General features: G+C 45.7%; 1 protein-coding gene across 1 annotated transcript in view; it reads left to right on the top strand.

Moving 5' to 3' along the window:
• LOC138261005 (chemokine-like protein TAFA-1) overlaps nucleotides 1-20,007 on the top strand; it is a 232,744-nt gene that overhangs the window by 157,605 nt on the left and 55,132 nt on the right. The gene's annotated exons all lie outside the window — the stretch shown is intronic.

The raw sequence follows: 20,007 nt of genomic DNA, 5'->3' as shown, positions 1-20,007 counted from the left end.
CTACAAAATGTTGGCCGTAATTCACAAAAGACAGCATGGAGAGTCATCACACAAAGCACAATCTTCAGTATGTTTCCACTTTTAAGCATAAGTACTGGCAGGAAACACATTGATTTCTACCTGTACTTATCTGTAAAAATCAGGGAGAACGGAAACCTGGGAGCCTTATTCATAATCCACCATCAGGCTTTGATTCACTAGACTTCTTAATGCCCTCATCACCTAAAGCAACACCCCTGGCTACATCTCTTCAAAAAGAAGGTGGTACCAGCACATCTCCAAAACATGCCTCGAAGACCAGAGGGCAGTGCAGGGCTGTGAGGTACAAGGTAGATAAATGTGCCCTCAATGTGGAGTTAGGAAACATGCATCTCTACTTACCTATATATACTAGCAATCATGATGTCACGGTATTTGGTATCACGATGTCACGGTATTTGGTATCACGATGTCACAATATTTGATATCCTTAACATTTTATAATGACAGAATGATATTCAAAACTCATATTGTAATGGAAATACTTCTGCGTGAAGCATCTCACTCCCAGAACTAATGGTAGACCCCCAAGAAATAAAACTGGGTTCTTCCTTACAAGAAGTTACGGACATTGACTGAGGGACTTTGCCCGAAGACAAGTCTGGTCAGATGCACATGAGAATGTATTTGTAAGCCTTATTGTGCTGATGGCGACTTCAACTAATGCCCTGGGCACCATCGTTCCCTGGTACCCTAGAGAGAATGCTGCATCCACCTCCCTTCCATTAGGAGGTTACTTGAAGAGGGATAAACTGTCAGCTTTGAACCCACGTGGAGACCAGCAAACCCAAGACACTCGAGTTAGGGACAGACACAGTCAAGACTTGTGAAATCAAAGAAAAACTTTCAACTGTTCTGAAACAAGGCAAATACAGTTGTAAGTAGGATAGAATGTAGTAACTATACACTTCTTCTTGGGCATCTAGAACCCCATATGCGGATCCAAGTTATCCACTCAAATATATATTAATTTTTCACTTAAACAGGACTTAATAAAGCAAATCAGACCCCTCAAATAGTGACATATTCATGTAGGTTCACACCAGCCTCTTGTTAACCTGTCACTATTGGTCCTTGGCCAAGAATATTAAGAATCACACAAATTCGAAATGTATGTGAACAACCATCAAATCAGCTTTCACATCGAACAAGAAGCAGGATGTCATCCAAAACTGAGACAAGGCTACAAGACCTGTATCCTACAATGGAGACTGAAGACTTGTCTATATTTCTTTACAGAGTTAAAACAACTATTGATATGTGAGATTTAAATCTGGAGCTGTTAATGCAGCTGCCCCCTTAATTGTGCCCTTTTATCTCTCTAAACGTTTCTCTAGGTTCATTCTCACCTGTTTTTTTTTGTGTTTTTAGGGGTCAGGTCTATATTCCCACAAAGGAATCCCTGCAGTGCTCAATAATAAAACTCCCCCTTTTTGCAGGCATAGGTGAAAAGAATGTAATAATAAATGGGTGATGGGATGTTATTTTGACTACCCACTTGAGGGCCACGTGTGAAAGCCAGCGTGAACATCCTGTAAGTCCTTATATGGAGTTGTTTTCAAGATTTCTGGCATGTACGATGGAATACACATCATGTCATCCCAATCCTTTTCCGTAGCCTTTCAAGAGAGTGCCCATCAAGATCCTGTCTGTCCTGAGAGGCTGGTAACTTGCACTGAAAACAGGGTCCAGTGCTGACTGGCAGTTGGACGTTGTGTAAATCCCCGTTGATATGTGCAGGTACTGCCCCCTTCAGTGGGTATTTAGAAGAGCACTGCTTGCAAAGCACGGGGAATACAGGTTCCTTGATATCAGGGCTGCATAATGCCAGATCTGCTCTACCTGAGGCCAAGAGAAAGTTCTGCTTTGAACTCTAAAGAGGAGCCTTCCTGCCTCTGTAAAGTTTGTCTGCAGAGTGAAGACTCCTTACAAAAGCAGAACATCAGTCTAGCACGAATGAGTTTTCAAGAATACTAGGCGGAGCAGTGACCTGGAAGCTGTCAGAGTGAGAGACCAGGCTAACAAGGATGATAATGTGTAGGTGAACAGCCTGGAGCAGTAACACCTCCTCCTGAGTATAACCAACTACACCAACCACAAACTCTTTTTACCCCAAACCGCTGCAAGACAGCCAGGAGCAGCGCACACAAACTCCAAGGGCCTAATTTACGAGGCCCGTGGTGCAAGGTGGCACAGCACGTTCCTTTCTGCGCCACCCTATGCCACCAGAAAACAGCAGAAATGCACCGTATCTACAAGATACGGAGCATTTCTGTCCGCTCCCCCTGCGCTGGCACACAAATTGCTGCCTAGCTCCAACACAGGTACCCCTTGCATCAGGCTGCATTGTGGAAATGATGGTTTTTGTTCCAGAAGTGACACCTTCCTGCACAACTACAATCACAAGAGGCGCTTTCCTCTTTCGATGTATGCTGCAGAATGCAGCACACAAGGAAAGAGGAGAAAGCGGGGAGAAATAAAGATGTTTCTCCCCGTTGTGTCATTCTTATGCCACCCCAGAGGTGGCGTAGGAATCTTGACGAATTCCCCGACTTGAAAATCTGGGAATGCGTCAGATTCCTTCGGGTTCCATGTGTGTTGCGTGGGAACACCCCAAGCAACACCAATGGAACGCCCCTTTCATGCAGTGGTATGCGTGAAAGGGGTCCATATTTACAAGACCGTGAAAAACCACACAAGGTGGCTTTGCGCTGCCTTGTAAATATGGGCTGGCACACTACACTACCAGAGCGTAAACAAAATGATGCTCCGATGGCACTGTGTGCCACCAGGGCCTCATAAATAAGGTCCCAAGTCTTGTTGCCGATGAGCAGAGTCTGTTAACACAGCATATTGCTTCGAGAAAATTTGAAGGCACTTTTAATCCCCTCCCCCGCAACTTATGCTCTCTGTGGTGTTGAGGTCTAGCAACAGGTTGCCTATGTATCCATCCCAACTGAGGACTTTCTCTGGCTCCTAAACAAATTATAGGTTACATCTAACACTGAAGCCCACTAGGAAGTGTCCATTTGTGCCAGAGAGAGGCCGGTCTGGAAATGCTTTCCTGTCAAAACCCTCAGAGGCACCCTCATATACAGACCACCAGGACCACGCACAAAGTTCAGCGAAGACATCGCAGACTTCATCAGCCCACACGCACTCCCGTCCACCAACTACATCCTCCTAGGGGACCTCAACTTCCACCTGGAGAATCGCACCGACAACAACACCACCGCCTTATTGGACAACCTCGCCAACCTGGGACTGAAACAACTAGTCAACACCCCCACCCACTACGCCGGACACACGCTGGACCCCATCTTCTCCTCCAGCAAACACATCTCTTTCAGCCACACCACTGTACTCTCCTGGACAGACCACAGCTGTGTCCACTTCAGCTTCAAGAAAACCAACGTACACCACCACGCCCAACAACCACCAAGAAGACAGTGGAACCGAATCTCCTCGGAACAACTCACATCGACCCTCTCTCAGAACCCACCCACCAGCACTACAGACCCCAACAAAGCCGCCAACAACCTCACGAGCTGGATCTCAGACTGCGCCAACCTCCTGGCCCCCCTGAAGACCCAAGCAAACAGAAACAGCCACAAGAAAAATTCCTGGTTTACCCCCGACCTCAAGGACTCCAAAAAAGAATGCCGCACCCTCGAGAAGACTTGGCGCCTCAACCAGACCGACGAAAACATGTCTGCTCTCAAAAACGCCACCCGCAAACACCACCAACTCCTCCGCGCAGCACGAAAATCAGCCTTCCAGAACAGACTAGACAGCAACGCCCACAACAGCAAGGAACTATTTGGCATCGTCAAAGAGCTCTCCAACCCCGATGCCGAAAACAACTCCATCCCTCACTCACAGGACCTCTGCGACTCCCTCGCAGCTTTCTTCCACCACAAGATCACCGACATCTACAACAGCTTCACCACAACCAACTCGAACCCTCCACCGGAACCCGCCACCGACAACACCACCATCCACACCTGGAACCCAACCTCCACTGAGGAAACCACCCGCGTCATGAACTCCATCCACTCAGGATCACCATCCTGTCCGCACCACATCTTCAACAAAGCCGACAACATCATCGCACCCCACCTCCGAGACGTCATCAACACATCTTTTTCCACCGCCACCTTCCCGGAGAACTGGAAGCACGCTGAACTGAACGCCCTCCTAAAGAAACCAACAGCAGACCCCACCGAACTCAAAAACTTCCGGCCCATCTCGCTCCTACCGTTCCCCGCCAAAGTGATCGAGAAAATCGTCAACGCTCAACTCACCACCGCCCTGGAAACCAACGACTCACTCGACCCCTCACAGTTCGGCTTCAGAGCTAACCACAGCACTGAGACCGCCCTCATCGCAGCCACGGACGACATCAGATCCCTGACCGACAAAGGAGAAACCGTGGCCCTCATACTCCTGAACCTCTCTGCAGCATTCGACACGGTCTGCCACCGCACCCTGATACGTCGCCTAAGCAACGCCGGCATCAGAGGCAAGGCCCTGGAATGGATCACCTCCTTCCTCTCCGGAAGAACTCAGAGAGTCCGCCTCCCCCCCTTCAGATCCACAGCTACGGAGATCATCTGCGGCGTCCCCCAGGGATCCTCCCTCAGCCCCACCCTCTTCAACATCTACATGACCCCCCTGGCGAACATCGCACGCAAACACGGACTCAACCTCATATCCTACGCAGACGACACCCAGCTCATCCTATCCCTCACCAACGACCCCACCTCAGCAAGAACCAGACTACACGAAGGCATGAAGGAAGTAGCGAACTGGATGACAGACAGCCGGCTTAAACTGAATACAGAGAAAACGGAGGTCCTCATCCTCGGCCCTACACCTACCGCCTGGGACGACTCCTGGTGGCCTCCTGCCCTAGGCAGCACTCCCCAACCCACCGACCACGCACGCAACCTCGGTTTCATCCTGGACTCTTCCCTCTCCATGACCAGACAGGTCAACTCGGTGACTTCAGCATGCTTCAACACCCTCCGCATGCTCCGCAAGATCTTCCGCTGGATCCCCACCGACACCAGGAAGAACGTCACCCACGCCCTCGTCACCAGTCGCTTGGACTATGGGAACGCTTTGTACGCCGGCATCACTATCAAGCTGCAGAGGAAACTTCAACGAATCCAGAACGCTGCTGCACGACTTATCCTGAACATACCCCGCCACAACCACATCTCCGGACACCTGAGGAAACTCCACTGGCTCCCAGTCAACAAGAGGATAACCTTCAGACTCCTCACCCACGCACAAAAAGCCCTGCACAACCGCGGACCAGAACTCATCAACCACCGCATCTCCTTCTACACTCCTCCTCGCACCCTACGCTCGACCGGACAAGCCCTGGCAGCCGTACCACGCATTCGCAAAGCCACTGCCGGAGGCAGGTCCTTCTCTTACCTAGCAGCGAAGACCTGGAACTCCCTTCCCAGCCACCTTCGCGCCATACAAGACCACCTTCACTTCAGACGGCAGCTCAAGACCTGGCTCTTCGAGCATTGACCCCCCCCCACAGCGCCTTGAGACCCTTACGGGTGAGTAGCGCGCTTTATAAATGCGACTGATTGATTGATTGATTGAAAACATTTTTTAAATCCAGTTTATTGGAGATCGGTGGGCCTGATTCACAAATTGCATTTTTGTAGTACTTAATGTATTACTACCGCAGTACTGCTTACTACAAAATGCAATTCACAAACCTATGAGTGGAAATATCCACCCCCACCTTTCATATTTTATCTTTGGGGAGATCCTCCTGTAAATTTACTACTCACTGGTAAATGTGCATGAAAGAGGAGAAATTGTTACTCCTGAATGGTAGGGATTTAGGCAGATGTAAGGAGGGGTGTAGGTAGGGCTAACAATGGTTCCAGGAAGGACAGACATCCACCCTCAAAAGAGTAAGCCCGTTCTTACTCACAAACTGCACTTCTAAAGTTACTACTGCCAAAAGACCCAACACAGTTGTAAATATTCTCCAGCTCAGATCTCGTTTAACAGCACCACATGGCAAACTATTAGAACTGCAACACCCTCGCATAGAAAATACTTGAGGCAAGGACTTAATAAAACCAGCGGTGGAAATAACTATAAAATATATATATTTTTTGACTTCTTAAAAATATACAAAAATTTAACTTACTTTTCACAATTTTTCTATACATAAACTAAATATATTTTTTGACAATATATATTTAATACTTTTTTAAATGTATAATAAATGTATCTATTTAAAAAAAACTATTCATAACTATTTGAAATGGTTAATACATACTAAGTAAAGATAAACATTTTACTTTTCGTGGGTTGTTAAAAAATAATTTTAATTTAGTATATTTAATTTAAATAAATATTTAATGCAAAATTAAGCTAGTAGACCTGTAGCATTCGTTTTTATGTATTTTACATTTAAAATAAATATATAAACTTAATTTACAGTAATATGTGGCATAAAAATATTTTCATTCATGTCAAAAGACGTTACCGAGGCGCTGGGCTTGGAGGTCCCACTCTCTCCACTGCTCCTGCCAACGGGGGTCTTGGAGGGATCCAGGGGCTCCCGTGCGGGCATTCATGGTCACAGACAGTATGGTAGCAAAATGAGATATAGCAGCTAAATGGAAAAGTCCTACACCTCCCACCCTGACCCAGTGTCGCATAGGACTGGACTGGTGTGCGATACAGGAGGTTCCCGTATCAGAGGCAAGAGGCGGCCCATCAAAACACAAGCAAGTTTGGGGTAAATGGCTGGGTCAAGTGGGATGATTCGGGTGACATAGTGGATTTTTATGTCTCCCTATTGCTGCTTCCTCTTATGTAATGGCCACCAACTTATAACTGATGCTCCTGGTTTGTCCCGTACTGTGTACTCCATCGTACTCTCCGAGTGCTCTGTACTACTGTTATTAAAATCAGTACCTTTATCAAAAAAAAATATATTTTCATTAATTTTTTATAAAGTTTAATAAACATTTTACACATTCCCTATACTTTAACATAAGGAGATCTCTGCCCTGGTGGCAGAAAACTCTGCCTACCAGTGAAAAGTTACTGTTAGTATCTGTACACTGGTAGACTTGACCCCACCCCCTGTTTCAGGGGTGAAGAAATGTAAGTCTACACTTGAAGTAAAATTATGCTCTGAAACTCTGAATTGCAAAAAGTAGTAACTTTGCTGCAAAGTGTAAGAGTCATTTTTTATGTGTAGATCTACCTGAAGTAATTTTACATTTGTGAATAGGCCCCACATTCCCTGCACTTCTAACACCTGGTTGGCAGACACCTTCTTGACATCCTGGTGCACATGAAACTTGCACACATCCATTTCTCTCAGATGCACAAAGCTTCACAATAGCCTCATCTGACACATCTCTGCCACATCACATCTTATCCACATCTCTTTCCCTCACGCCCTATAATCCGTTTCACACTTACGCACCCACAAAACATCCCGTCATCTTTCTTTCTCACATCCTCCCTCAATGAGCCTTCATAACTTCCACCTCTGACTCTCTGAATGCTCCAAAAAACATGTCCGAAAATATTGCTCTAAATAGCCTAAATTTCCAAACATGCAGCTGTCACCCGGGCTATCACTCTCCTTAGTACGTCAGCAGTTGTTGGTCGCCTTTCATCACCTCCTCTGTCCCTTTTCCTTGGACCACTCTTCCTGGTCCTTATTCCTAGCTCTTCTCCACCCTGCTTATATCCTCAATACACTTTCACTAGAGTGCAATCACTGCCAGCTTTCCCAAACAAAAGTATATAAAAAAAGGGATGGATGGAATTCTTGAATTAATCTCAGCCATTGGTAATTTCTCAGGACCGCATCCCAGTCCATCAGTATTTTGCACACCATGCGACCTCGGTTGGAACCCAGCCAAATGCTGCATCAGAGGGAACAGTCCAGCCAGATCTGCCAGGCCAAAGTCCTCCGTGAACACGAACACAAGCAACCCAAGACTCTACAGGCAAATGTCAAGTGCCCTGGAGCTTGTTGAATGAACCTTACGTCACACTTTTTCCTCCCCACCAATTCTCTTAACATGGCCTTCAGTCACCCCAATTTCTATTTAGGGAACTAGGATACCACGGCTACTGAGTCCAACTCAAACTCAAGCAGGTTCTCGTGCCCTCTGTAATTTTTGGGCCCTCTGTACCCCCAGTGTGTCCGCCACTTCCTTGGACATGTACATCAGCTGTTTGCACTCTACAGTCAGGCCCACCGAGGCTACAATCGTCAAGGTAGTGCAGCACTTGCTCAAACCTCACCAGTTTCCTTACCACCCATTCCAAAAATATCAGTGCAGGCTGCCGAACATCGTATTGATATTGCCTTGCCGACGAAGCAGTGACTTTGAAGTTGAAAGTCCAGCTTCTGGAAGTCTTTCAGATACACCAGCAGCAGATAGAATGCTGATTTTTTGTCTGCCTTTCTCCTTACAGCTTTCGTGACACATTTCCATGTCAGTCCAATGGCTGCACCAGTGTAAGACTTTTTTAAGTTGCACCTAGTTTGGTCAATGAAGTCATTCACCAAACCCCTTTCTCACCATGAAAGATGATGTTAAAGGGGAAATTCACCCTTAGTTTCTTCAGAGCTACATAAGCGATGCTATCATCAAGTCTTCAATGGGAGCCATCTTGAAAGGACCCTACATGCATTCCTTCAACATCTCTGTCAACAGTTGTACCAAAGCCATCTGCCCTATGGAGGATTTTAAGTTCTTCGTCCAGGGTTCTCCTTTAGGCCTGCATGTATTCTAAATCCATAAATTAGCCCCTCCAATAATAGGGCTGCGTCTGGAATACCTGGGGATGACTTCAGCCAAATTCTCTTACTACATACCCTAACAGGAGTATCTGCCCTTTCTCAGGACTCCTCCTCTGCCACCCCAACCCCATTTCTTCCCCCTGACACTTCTCCTCTCCCATATTGTAATACATTTTGAGGATTTCTGTTGTTGCCTCTAAGGGAAGTGATAGCACCCCCCTTAGTTAAAATTCCAACATGATGCTGTTCCATCAGGACTGTTGAATCCTCCCACCGTGCTTGGGTTGGGACACCCTGGAAGAGGTGAGCAAGGTAAGGGTAACTCGCTCGCTATATTCACTGACAGTGTGCGCCTTGTTGGAATCATGAACCGCAGCCGAGATTCATTGTCCAGTCCTGCCCGCGACATCACTGGTTTCACGCATCTTCTCGACCGCAATTCCTCATCATATCTCGTCCATGCCAGACTACTGTAGCTGATACTGGCAATTCCTATCACATCTAAATACCTGAACAATACCCCTCTGCTGTCGTAGCTAGTGAAAGCCGCTGCCGAAGTATCAATATTAGTCAACACTCTGGGTCTTTTGGCCAATGCCCTCTCTTCTGCTTTGTATCCTTCCGTACACATTGTCTTGATATGTAGCAACTTGAATGTATCTCTGTATTTTTGTGCCCATGTTGTTCCCTTAATACTCAATAAGAGGCAACCCTCCTTCACCCAGTGGGGTCAGCCGTCCCCATCAATGGCAGCTTCACATATTTCTCATGTTTGGTCCCTGCTCCTTCTTCTTGTTGCTTTCTTTCTTTAACTTGCCACTCCCTTTGTCTGTGTCACCTCTGCCCCTACTCCCTTGTATTCCCCATCAGTCCGCTCGGCCCCTGCTCTATCTTTTATGCTCCCACCTGGTCCATCACTTCAGTCCCCCTCTGTCTATCCACGTATTCCTCTGTTTGTCTGTCGCAGACATCCTCGTCTTTTTCTGCCATATTTTTTCTCTTCTGTTTTTCTCCTCATCTCTTGCCGTATATCCGCTCTGTTGGACATTCTTCTCTGCCTTTCACACAGGGCCCCTTGTCCCGTTCCTGGGTTGATGGCCCATCCTGTGTACTACCACTATCGATGAACTGAGAGACGCCCTGTGATCCATCACCCTGCTGGTACCATCGCTGTCCGATTGCAAATCTGCTACATCCCCAAGTCTTTTTCTTGTGACATCTCTCATCTTGAGGCATGGAATCGCCCACTCTTTCTATTCTCTATCTTCTATCAACATGATGACCAGCCCATCAGATACCGCTGTTCACAGTGTAGGAGGGGTAACGCTCTTTTCTCTCTGCCCCTGGACTGGAAACCTGCATCCCTCATCCTACAGGGTGCCCCTGATACTTCTGGCTACTTCGTTTGCATGTCCTGTTATCCTCCCCCCCCTTAGTGTGGCACTGACATGTTCCACCACCAGTCTTCCATCTGCATTGTGTTCAACTCGGTGCTTACTGGAGACCCTGCATCTGCTGTGCCATTGGTACCTGACTATGTTCTGCCAATCTCCTTCATCCTTGTCCACTGCACTGCCTCACACCTGCTGCCATGAACTGCTCCTGGCTGGAGCCCCCTCGTCCCTACTGGTTGGTGTAGGTTTTTCAGTCTCTGTGTCGTTCTGTCCCACTCTATGACGGCTGTCTGCTTGTCCCCTGCGGGGAGGGGTGGGATGAATGCGTACACTGCAGGAGGGACCCTCGCTGACACCACCATTCTAGGCCTACCTGCATTTGTTGCATCACGGGGGATCCCCCACATTGCTAGATGCAGCCTGCCCGCGTCTCTGAGCAGCACCATCGCTCCTTCTACACTCGAAGAAGGAGCACAGGCCAACATCATCACTTTTGCCATTCAGCGGGGAAAGCGAAAATGCACTGCACTGTTATAATGTGAGGACAGACCTGCCAACTCACACGGATATCAGCTCTCGTCACACGCTCACCCAGTGAGGACACAAATCACATGGTGACCACCACTGTAAACTGTGGATTTCCAGCTAATTTTCGGAGGCTTTGAATTGCTGATGTGCATTAAGGGGTGTGAAGCACCCCAGGACATCAGCACCAGCCTCAGCAAGTTTTTTATTTTGGAGGAGGAGGAGGTTTTGAGGCAGGACGGAGGCAAAAGTGCCTCTTAGGCACTTATCGGCACACAGAACCGCCCCCTCCTTGGCCCCACCCCCTCCTCACACTGTGAATTTTTTGTTTTAGTTGGCAAGTCTGCAATGACATCATGCGACAGCTGCCTAGATGCCTTGTGGTCACCCTAGGTCCATCCTTGAAATTCTCCTCTCCCAAACACCCTGGACCATGATCACTGTCACCTTCCGTCCGCCACAATATAAAGACCAATGATCAGTCACAGGCAGAAACAAAATGGCGGCTCTGCCTCTGCTTTGTATCGTCAAATATTATTCTCTAGTTAGGTGTTAATCAAGTTACATTTATTTCTTAAATGCTAAAAGTAATTAAAATAATATATTTAGAATAAAATATATTTTTATTTATGTGTAACCTTTCAACCTTAAATTAAATTTACATACATTATTTTAAAAAGTTGAAATAAAATACTTTAACATTATTTCGTATGAAGTTATGTTTTATGTCCAACATCAAAAGAGAAGAGAAGTTGGTTGGTCTGTCATACGACCTCTGAGTTCACAACACAATAAAACAAAGCAGGACGTCTTGTACAGGTCTCCTTGCTTTTGGCAGTCTTGCTTTGTCAATAAAGATTATTGTCTTCAATTGTGTGGAAAAGCCTGTGTTTACAGGGCTTCTCCTTTTAGCATACAGGGTCCCTCTCCCACCGAAGTGGCATGCTTCATCACTGAGCCCTGCTCCTCATCTGGTGGGGGCGGGGGGTGCAATACCCAACAGAAATCCTTAGAGAGCTCTTAATGGTAATATTTTATCCCAAAGTTCAAGCAAACCAATATGGTTCTTGAACTCCCCCATCTGAGAATTCTCTTTTTGTGCTTTGAGGGATAGCAGTGGAAGATTAGACACAAAATGACAGATGGGGTATTTAACTTACCCATGGAAGTACTTAACATAAGGTATTTATTAGTAAATGACTTCCATGATAAGATTAAAAAACAAGAACGGATTCACTGGTCCTAATCATCCCTAGAATCGAAATAGGTCGACCTTTTCTTGCCTCTAGGGCAAGGCCCAGAAGGATCCAGGGCATTCATGAGGACCAACTTGAAATTACCCTAATCTGGTATTTTGTGATTGCAGATTATTAAGTGCTGAAGTACTTCCCATCTTAACAGAACAACTTACTTTAAACCCTGTTCGTAATTGACAACCCTATCAAAATTGATTGAAGATACATGGTGGAGGCTGAACAAGAAAAAACAAAAGGGGTCCCTGAAAAACTACCCAGAGATCTTAAAGCGGGACAGGGAAAATACAGAACAAAACTAAGAAAACAACCGACATCCAGATAAGGCTCACACTGGTGAGTTAATTTTCACCAAAGGATAATATATTGTACTAAAACATAAGACATGGAAACATAAATTCACTTGCAAATCCTTTCCTTCATTTACACATCCACAAAAACATATGTATTTGTATGATAAAGGCCAGTCAACATTCATAAATATTGATCAAAGGAGCCTCCCCCACCAAAAAAAAAAAAAACAGAAAATCATTAAAAGAACTTTACATGAGTTCTCTCAGTCATACTTATGAGACATAACAAACATACCTCAATCGAAATAAAACATTGTGATAATAACCCCACCCGATATTACTGTCTTCTCCAAGATGGAGTGCATGTATTCACAAATCATGGTCCAAACATCTAAAGGACATTTATAGAATTGCCTATAGATAACTAGATCAGCCAATTGTTCTATTTTCTGTCAACAAATCTTATTGTTTCATAGACAATAACCTAACACTGTACAAACACATAAATACCCAATGCCAATGAGATTTTGCAAATGCATTATATTTTTTAGACAGAAATGCTAATCTGAATCAGAGGGGTTGGCATGCTGGTGCTGATGCGTATTTCGGTCTCCAGCAGAAAAACGACAGCGCACCTTCATTAGGGCACAAACCCATGTACCAGCTCATAGAGAAGGAGGAGGGGCTCTCCGTCTCCAAATTCCTTTTCAATCTAAGCAAAAAAAGTAAGAAAACACTTTACATCCTTAAAACACATGAACATAGCTCTTAAAAAGAAAGATGAAGAAAGCAGTGAACCCAACGTGTGAGAAATTAGAACACCTATTTTTTATCAGTGTAGACAAATTATTATGATAAAAAGCTTACAGAGAACATCAGTTATTTCCCAAAAAGATGTCACCAAAGTGTAAGATTCCTCGACCACATGGTGGATGCTGGCCTGGCAATATCCTATTGTGGACTTTTTCTCTGGTTTGATAAGCCGGCAGTAGTGCCCAATTGTGAGCCTGTGCATCCGGGTGGTCTATTTTAAGTCCCTGCCTCCATTATTTTCTATGGACGGGTGTTGCAGTAGCAGTGGCAGGCCATGTGATTCTGGGCTTACTCAAGGTCTGAGCTGCAGTACATTATACTAGTGTTTTGGGCCCCTTTTGGCTGTCGTAACTTTAGTAGTGGAGTTTGTGAATAGCAATGGTCTTACTCTTTTTAAATGGGTGTCTGTCCATCTCTAAAACCCTCCTCAGCGCTCCCAATAAGTGGTATGTATCCCCCATTTTCCAGCCACTCCCCGGTCAGGCTCACATTTACTACTGAGAAGAAAACTCACCCATGTGAGGATCCTCCCGTAGAAAAGCTGGGAGAGGTGCAGATTAACACTTGTAGGTTTTTGAATTGCATGTTGTGGCAAGCAAGTAGGGCCACTGTTGTACTACTTTACGGACTACAAAATGGAGTCTGTGAACAGGCCCACTGTTTAAAACAGTTTACATGGAGGAAGGCAATAACGGGACACCCTCCTTTAGGATAGGAGCAGTGACAGACGTTTTCAGATTAGGTGTTAGCGAAGAAAAACAGAGGAGATGCAAAAGCATGTGTGTGTGGGGTTGCATGAGGCCTGGGGGTAGGGTAGTGAATATTGAAAGCTAATATGGATCCTCATTCTGCAGGCTGGATATGGTTGTATGGGCAATCCATTATTACGTAGGTGGGGGAGCATGCAGGTAGCCATTGCTGTAGTCATCAGATGGAAGTGGAATTTGAGGAAGTGGTAGTGAGGTGGCCTGGCACAGGGGTTGTGGGATGGGGTCGGTCAGCGCCATTGTTGTGGAGAATAAGGGAGAAATGGCGCAGACCAGACATGGGTACTCCTGGGAGAAAATGACTTTATGACTGGCAGAGCTGGGGTTAAATTGGGTGTGGGTGGATGCATTATGGACTCAGGTGCTGCTTAGGAGAGTTTGGAGGGAAAAAAAAGCCTGCAGCAAGACGGTCAGGAAAGAGGTAAGTAGGGAGGTTCAGTGGTACTGCAAAAGAAAAGGATAGGAGTGGTTAGACAGGTGGGTATTGTGTTTGAATTTTCGGTATTGTTTTGGCACAACAGAATTCACCCATCACTAGTAGGATTTATTTGGAGAAGGTGATGGAGGTTCTGGGGGAGTAGAAGATAAGTGCACAGTGAGAGGGAACAGGAATAACACCTCGGCATGTAAAGTCTTGTGCATTAGTGATGACGGGACCCTTTTGGCTCCTGATGGACTCCGTAGAACTGTGACATAAGTGTTTGGGTGTAGGGAATAGATTTCATGTTAGAATGTTGAGTTCGCAGTTACGCGCAGAGCAATAAAGACGTGAAAGACCGAGCTCTAGTCACTGACGGGTACCCAGGCTGGGGAGGACGCTACAAGCGTGGTGTTTCTGGTGCTGGGGTGATGGATCAAAGATCTGAGGGAACGTAAAGGAGGAAAGGAGTATTAGAGGAGAAAGAAGGGAAGTTCAGTCAAGAAGTAAGCAGTGTCCCAGAGTGAGCAGGATAGACAACAAACTAAAGTGATGTGTGAGAAATCGGTTTAAATGAACAGGGGTTCGGAGGGTGGGAGGAAGCTTTAATCTGTATTTTAGTTCTTTGTTTCGGGATTATTAGACTGTTTAGCAAAGTTGAAGGATTTTTCTTATGTGAACTTTGCTTGCTCCCAAATATAGCAACCGCTTCCACTTACCGCAATGTGGTGCCAGTATGATTTCTCTCCTAATCAATTATTTTACACCACATCAGATCTCAACAATCACATTAACACCCATCCACTCCCATGAGCCATGTGATGCCCGCCCAAGCTCCCAGCGGAGTCAAGGAAGCTTTAAAGTTTAAGTTTATTCGCTACAACAAGATAATACAATCAAATAAAAAATACAGTTGAAGGGAGGGAGGAGTTAGGGGAAACATATAGTGGGAGTAATATGGGGAGAGTAATATATAAGTTCCAAAATAAATATAATGTGATAATAGTATGAGGTTAAGCTAGAGCCAAGGAAGATTTGAATGTCAAACCCGCCATCTTGGACCAGGTGCCCTGCCTCCTGGTTACCAGGGGATGGTGCGTTAGGATGGTGCATGTACACTGGACATTTCCCCCAGAATGCAATATCTAGCATGCATAACAAGCAGACCATTTTGAGTTCAGGGAGCGTCTGCCCACATTGCTCGAGCCCTGTCATAATAATACCACGATTGCTCCGTTCTGCAATATCAGCTGCCTCCAATGTGTGAGAGAAGGCCAATGTGTATATCACAAATCTATTCCCACCAAGCACAAAACAATCCGTCCAGCCCTTAACATGCGCCACATCAAGGATGATAACAGTCACCGTAACACAGCACTAACCATACCCAAGCACAATACCCATTTACTTCAAAGACCAGTACAACGCACCAAGACTAAAACATCTCCCTAAAGCATACATTACAACTCACCAATGCTAATCCTAACCCAACATCCAACGGGCTGTTTAAGTCCCCGCGCCCCATCTCAAGCAACAGATAGCTTTCACCATCTAAACGCATCACATGTTCTCCACTGCCCACAAATAGATGCTGACAGATCAGACATTCCACCTCATACAAGGATGGAACCACCCATCAAACAATTGGTTGCTCAACCAAAAACCTTATGTTCTGCATTCTTGACCTTATGTGCTACTTCGCAGACATTGTCAAGGACAACAATAGAAGATATCCTTTCTGAATAATGAAAGAAACAATAAAAAATTGAATAAGAATCCAGCCCTGGAGTGTACAACTCTGAACACCCAGAAAGAGGAAGGGCAGTCAAACACACATTGAACTAAGAATCTTAGAAAAGGCACATACTCTTGGGAATGAGATGTGGTGGACATGATAGAAACCTAGGAACAGGGAGACAAGGGAACAAGGTACACCAAGGTAGGAACAAGGTACACCAAGGTAGGAACAAGGTACGCCAAGGTAGGAACAAGGTACGCCAAGGTAGGAACAAGGTACACCAAGGTAGGAACAAGGTACACCAAAGGAGGAACAAGGTACACCAAGGTAGGGACAAGGTGCACCAAGGTAGGAACAAGGTACACCAAGGTAGGAACAAGGTACGCCAAGGTAGGAACAAGGTACGCCAAGGTAGGAACAAGGTACGCCAAGGTAGGAACAAGGTACGCCAAGGTAGGAACAAGGTACGCCAAGGTAGGAACAAGGTACACCAAAGGAGGAACAAGGTACACCAAGGTAGGAACAAGGTACACCAAGGTAGGGACAAGGTGCACCAAGGTAGGTAGTTTACTGAGATAGTACTGCCTTAATCAGCAGCAACAGCAAGAGTTATCACCTGAGCCCAACACTGACAAAACTCCTAACCCCTGCTGGGACTGATAGAAACCACTCCATCAGCAACCAGTACGCATTCACCAGCAACACACACTCACCGGCTGACTCTCACAAGCTACAAAACACCTGAGAAAGTGCAGTAAGAAGCTGTGCAATGTGAGATCCAACAAGACCACAGACTGACAGATGATGCCACACAGCTGATGCAGCCCTGGCTCAGTTTCAGAGGACCATACCAATACTGAGAGACACCTCAGAAAAACAATCCTATAGCAGTTCACCACTGCGATCAGCAGGTCATCGGACCCACTCACCCATTCGGAGCACAACCATAGAGACCACCCAACATCTAACAGAACCCCAAATACATAATACTGCGCATGGTCTGTCCACGGATGGCCACTCAGTGGAAACCCACTGCATCAGACATATACGTCTGCACTGAGAAGTGCTGTGGGGACAAATAATTGGTGGCTGTACACATTATTGTAAAACATGCATAACATAGCCTACCTATGGGCGTCTCTGTTCCCAGCCGAAAGATGAGAATGCTGTAACCTTCGGCTCTGGCAAAGATCATCTCAAGTTCTGGAAAGAAGGAAAAACGTATTTTCTGATAGGTCTTTGAGCTTGTCCTGCACGAAGCGCCCCATGTTTGGGGCACTTAATTTTAATGCCACTGATGGGCACGTGCTGTGTTTTGAATTCCATGCCCAACCAAACTGGAAAGTTTTCCTGGTTTGAGCTCAACTATGCCTGTGATAATTTTGTTTTCCTACACAAACTTCTGTGCCTGAAATCTCAAAAAAATTGGAGTCAAGGCCAAAAAGGCGGCGGATGGTGCATGCTTTGTTGCATCACCGTTTTTTCCAGCTAACATTGCCATACATTGCAGATTTTTTGTTGGAGTGGGTGATAAATTCCGGTCCACCAGAGTTCCGGAAAAATTGATCTGATACGTGTCTCGCCAACAGTAAGTTAGTGAGTGTACGTGAGAATTGGCATCCCCTAGCATGATTTTCAGGGGCTAGGAGGGCACCCAGTGAGATTTTCCTAACCCAGGTGGTTGCTGACAGTTGTGACTCTCAGTGAGAAAGCAGAAGCTAGAGTAGAAAATCTACGTGAGCTGCAGCAAAATGAGCTTGATCAGCAAACGACAGTGCAACCTCCTATTTAAGCTGAATTTCATGAAGAGAAGACACAGTTTTGCAGACTCGCTTAAGGAGCTTCGCTTCTCCTTTGCCTGCAAAGCTCATTCCTTTAGCCTGTCCTGGCACAAGATTCAAGGGCTTTGTTGGCAGACAGAGTGCGGTAGTCCCGACCTGAATTTTCATTCAACAACCATGTGCACTCTGGGAATTGTGGTTCCAAATGCTTCCTTAATCCAATTGAACTAACATACCTGAAAACAGTGGTTTGTAAAAGAAAAGCCCAGGACTACAGCAATGCATTATTGGTAACATGGGGTTCTGGTGACATTACACCAGGGCCACTGGAATTATATGACAGGGGAGGACCAATTTATGTAGCAGGGTTGGCATAATTATGTGGCAAGAAACTGAAGCGGCCTAATGCTGCGATGGTATTGTTACTACATTATATTTTCTTTGTGACATGGTACCACTGTCTGGACAAGGGTTCCACTTCAATACTAACAGTTTCACAGTCAAATTTAACAATCGGCAATTGAAAGGTGTCCAGTCACGTTTTGCGAAGGGTCTTTCACAGTGTGGTGACATATGTTGCTCCGTTTTTAGTAACTTTTTATCCATGTGAGAGAGAAATATTATTTTTGTAAAATCAGCATATTGTGCAGCAAATGTTCGATTATGTGGCAAATCCATAGTTTTGTGGAAAACACCGTGGCTGCAGAAACACTTCATTCCAATGACCCTGTTTTACGCCCATTGACTTTTGGGCCTCTTCCTTGGGAATAGGGGTGTCTGATGTCCTGCCCTCCCCTCCCCCCCAAGATGAAACCTCCCCCCCCGTGAACACATTTCTGTTAGGTTTATTCTTAGCAGACTGGCTTTTCTGCACACCAGAGGTGTGAGTCCTCGCTGTGAACGTTGTTAGCACCTCTGTCACTGAGGTGGCGGGTGCTGCACAGAGGCTGGCAACGCCCACATTCTGCACCCTCAGGTGATTGATTCATGGCTTCCTTTGCAGTGCTGTGGGGTCTGATGGTTCATATTGCCACCCAGTGCCAGGTGCACAGCCGGGTGCTGTGATGTCACATGTATGCACCAAGACATCACAGGTGGGGTTGCCACATAACCGTTTATTTACCTCCCTGTCCTGTATTTTTTATTCAGGGTGGTATAAATATTGGCAAAAGCAGTGAAATATACCTAAAGAAGACACAGAGGGAAATCAGTTGAAAATGTGTTTAGAGCTGTGTAAATAGTTTCAGGATGATTATTAGAGCAAACCAAGTGGCAAGTGTCCAGTTTCAAAAGAATTCAGACAATTTTACACAAATGATTTTTAATTTACCACCTCTTGGGTGCTCCAGAATGGCAGAAAATAAACAAACTGTCAATATTGTTTTCTGAGAAATATGGCATCCCCAACTCGCAGGTCACATGACCACGAGATTGTCAACATGACATGATGCCGATGGAAACCTGATACCAGATAAAAGGGAATGTTTCATTGAGCTGCACTTAGGACAATTTAAGTCTGCTCTGCAGGGTCCTCGAATTGTGGAATACCAGGGAGCGCCTGCAGATGGCAGTGGCTTCGAATCTACCTGGGTCTGGAGGGCGGCTGCTGCCTCCTGCAGGAAACCGATGCAGAAGCTCATGCAAGCCCCGGAGGCCTTGGTAGTCCGTTCACACATTACCCCGAGTGAAGCAGGCATTCCCCAAGTTAGTGCAGAACTGAGACTCCAAGTATAAATAAAATGTAAAAAAAAAAAATCTGCACTGCACACGATTGTATTTTAATTTTGTTGTAATTCTGGTATTTTAATATTCTTCTAAATCGAGGTTTTGGTTTTCTTTACAGGCAGGAATGTGATTAGCGCTTTGTTTGAATTTACACAAGTCATATTACTGCATTTAGACCCAGTTACATGAATGTTGGGTAATTACCACAGTTCTCATCTATAAAGTGAGTGGTTGGGATCCAGGCTGCTTTGCTATTTGTTTTGCAGGTTTGGTTGTCCACATCAGTGCTTTAAATGGGCCGGTACTCACCAGTACTGAGTACCGGCACTTCTTATTTTTTTCACTCTGAGTACCGGCACTTCTCTGCTGCCAAGGAGAGTGCCGGTACTCATGAAGGGTAGGCTCATTAGCTGCTAGTGCTGGTGAGCACTGGGCTCTCAGAG

The sequence above is a fragment of the Pleurodeles waltl genome, chromosome 10 (genome assembly GCF_031143425.1).
Source record: "Pleurodeles waltl isolate 20211129_DDA chromosome 10, aPleWal1.hap1.20221129, whole genome shotgun sequence".
Lineage (NCBI taxonomy): Eukaryota > Metazoa > Chordata > Amphibia > Caudata > Salamandridae > Pleurodeles > Pleurodeles waltl.
Note: the sequence above shows the minus strand (reverse complement) of the source record. Positions and strands in the feature narration are given on the sequence as shown.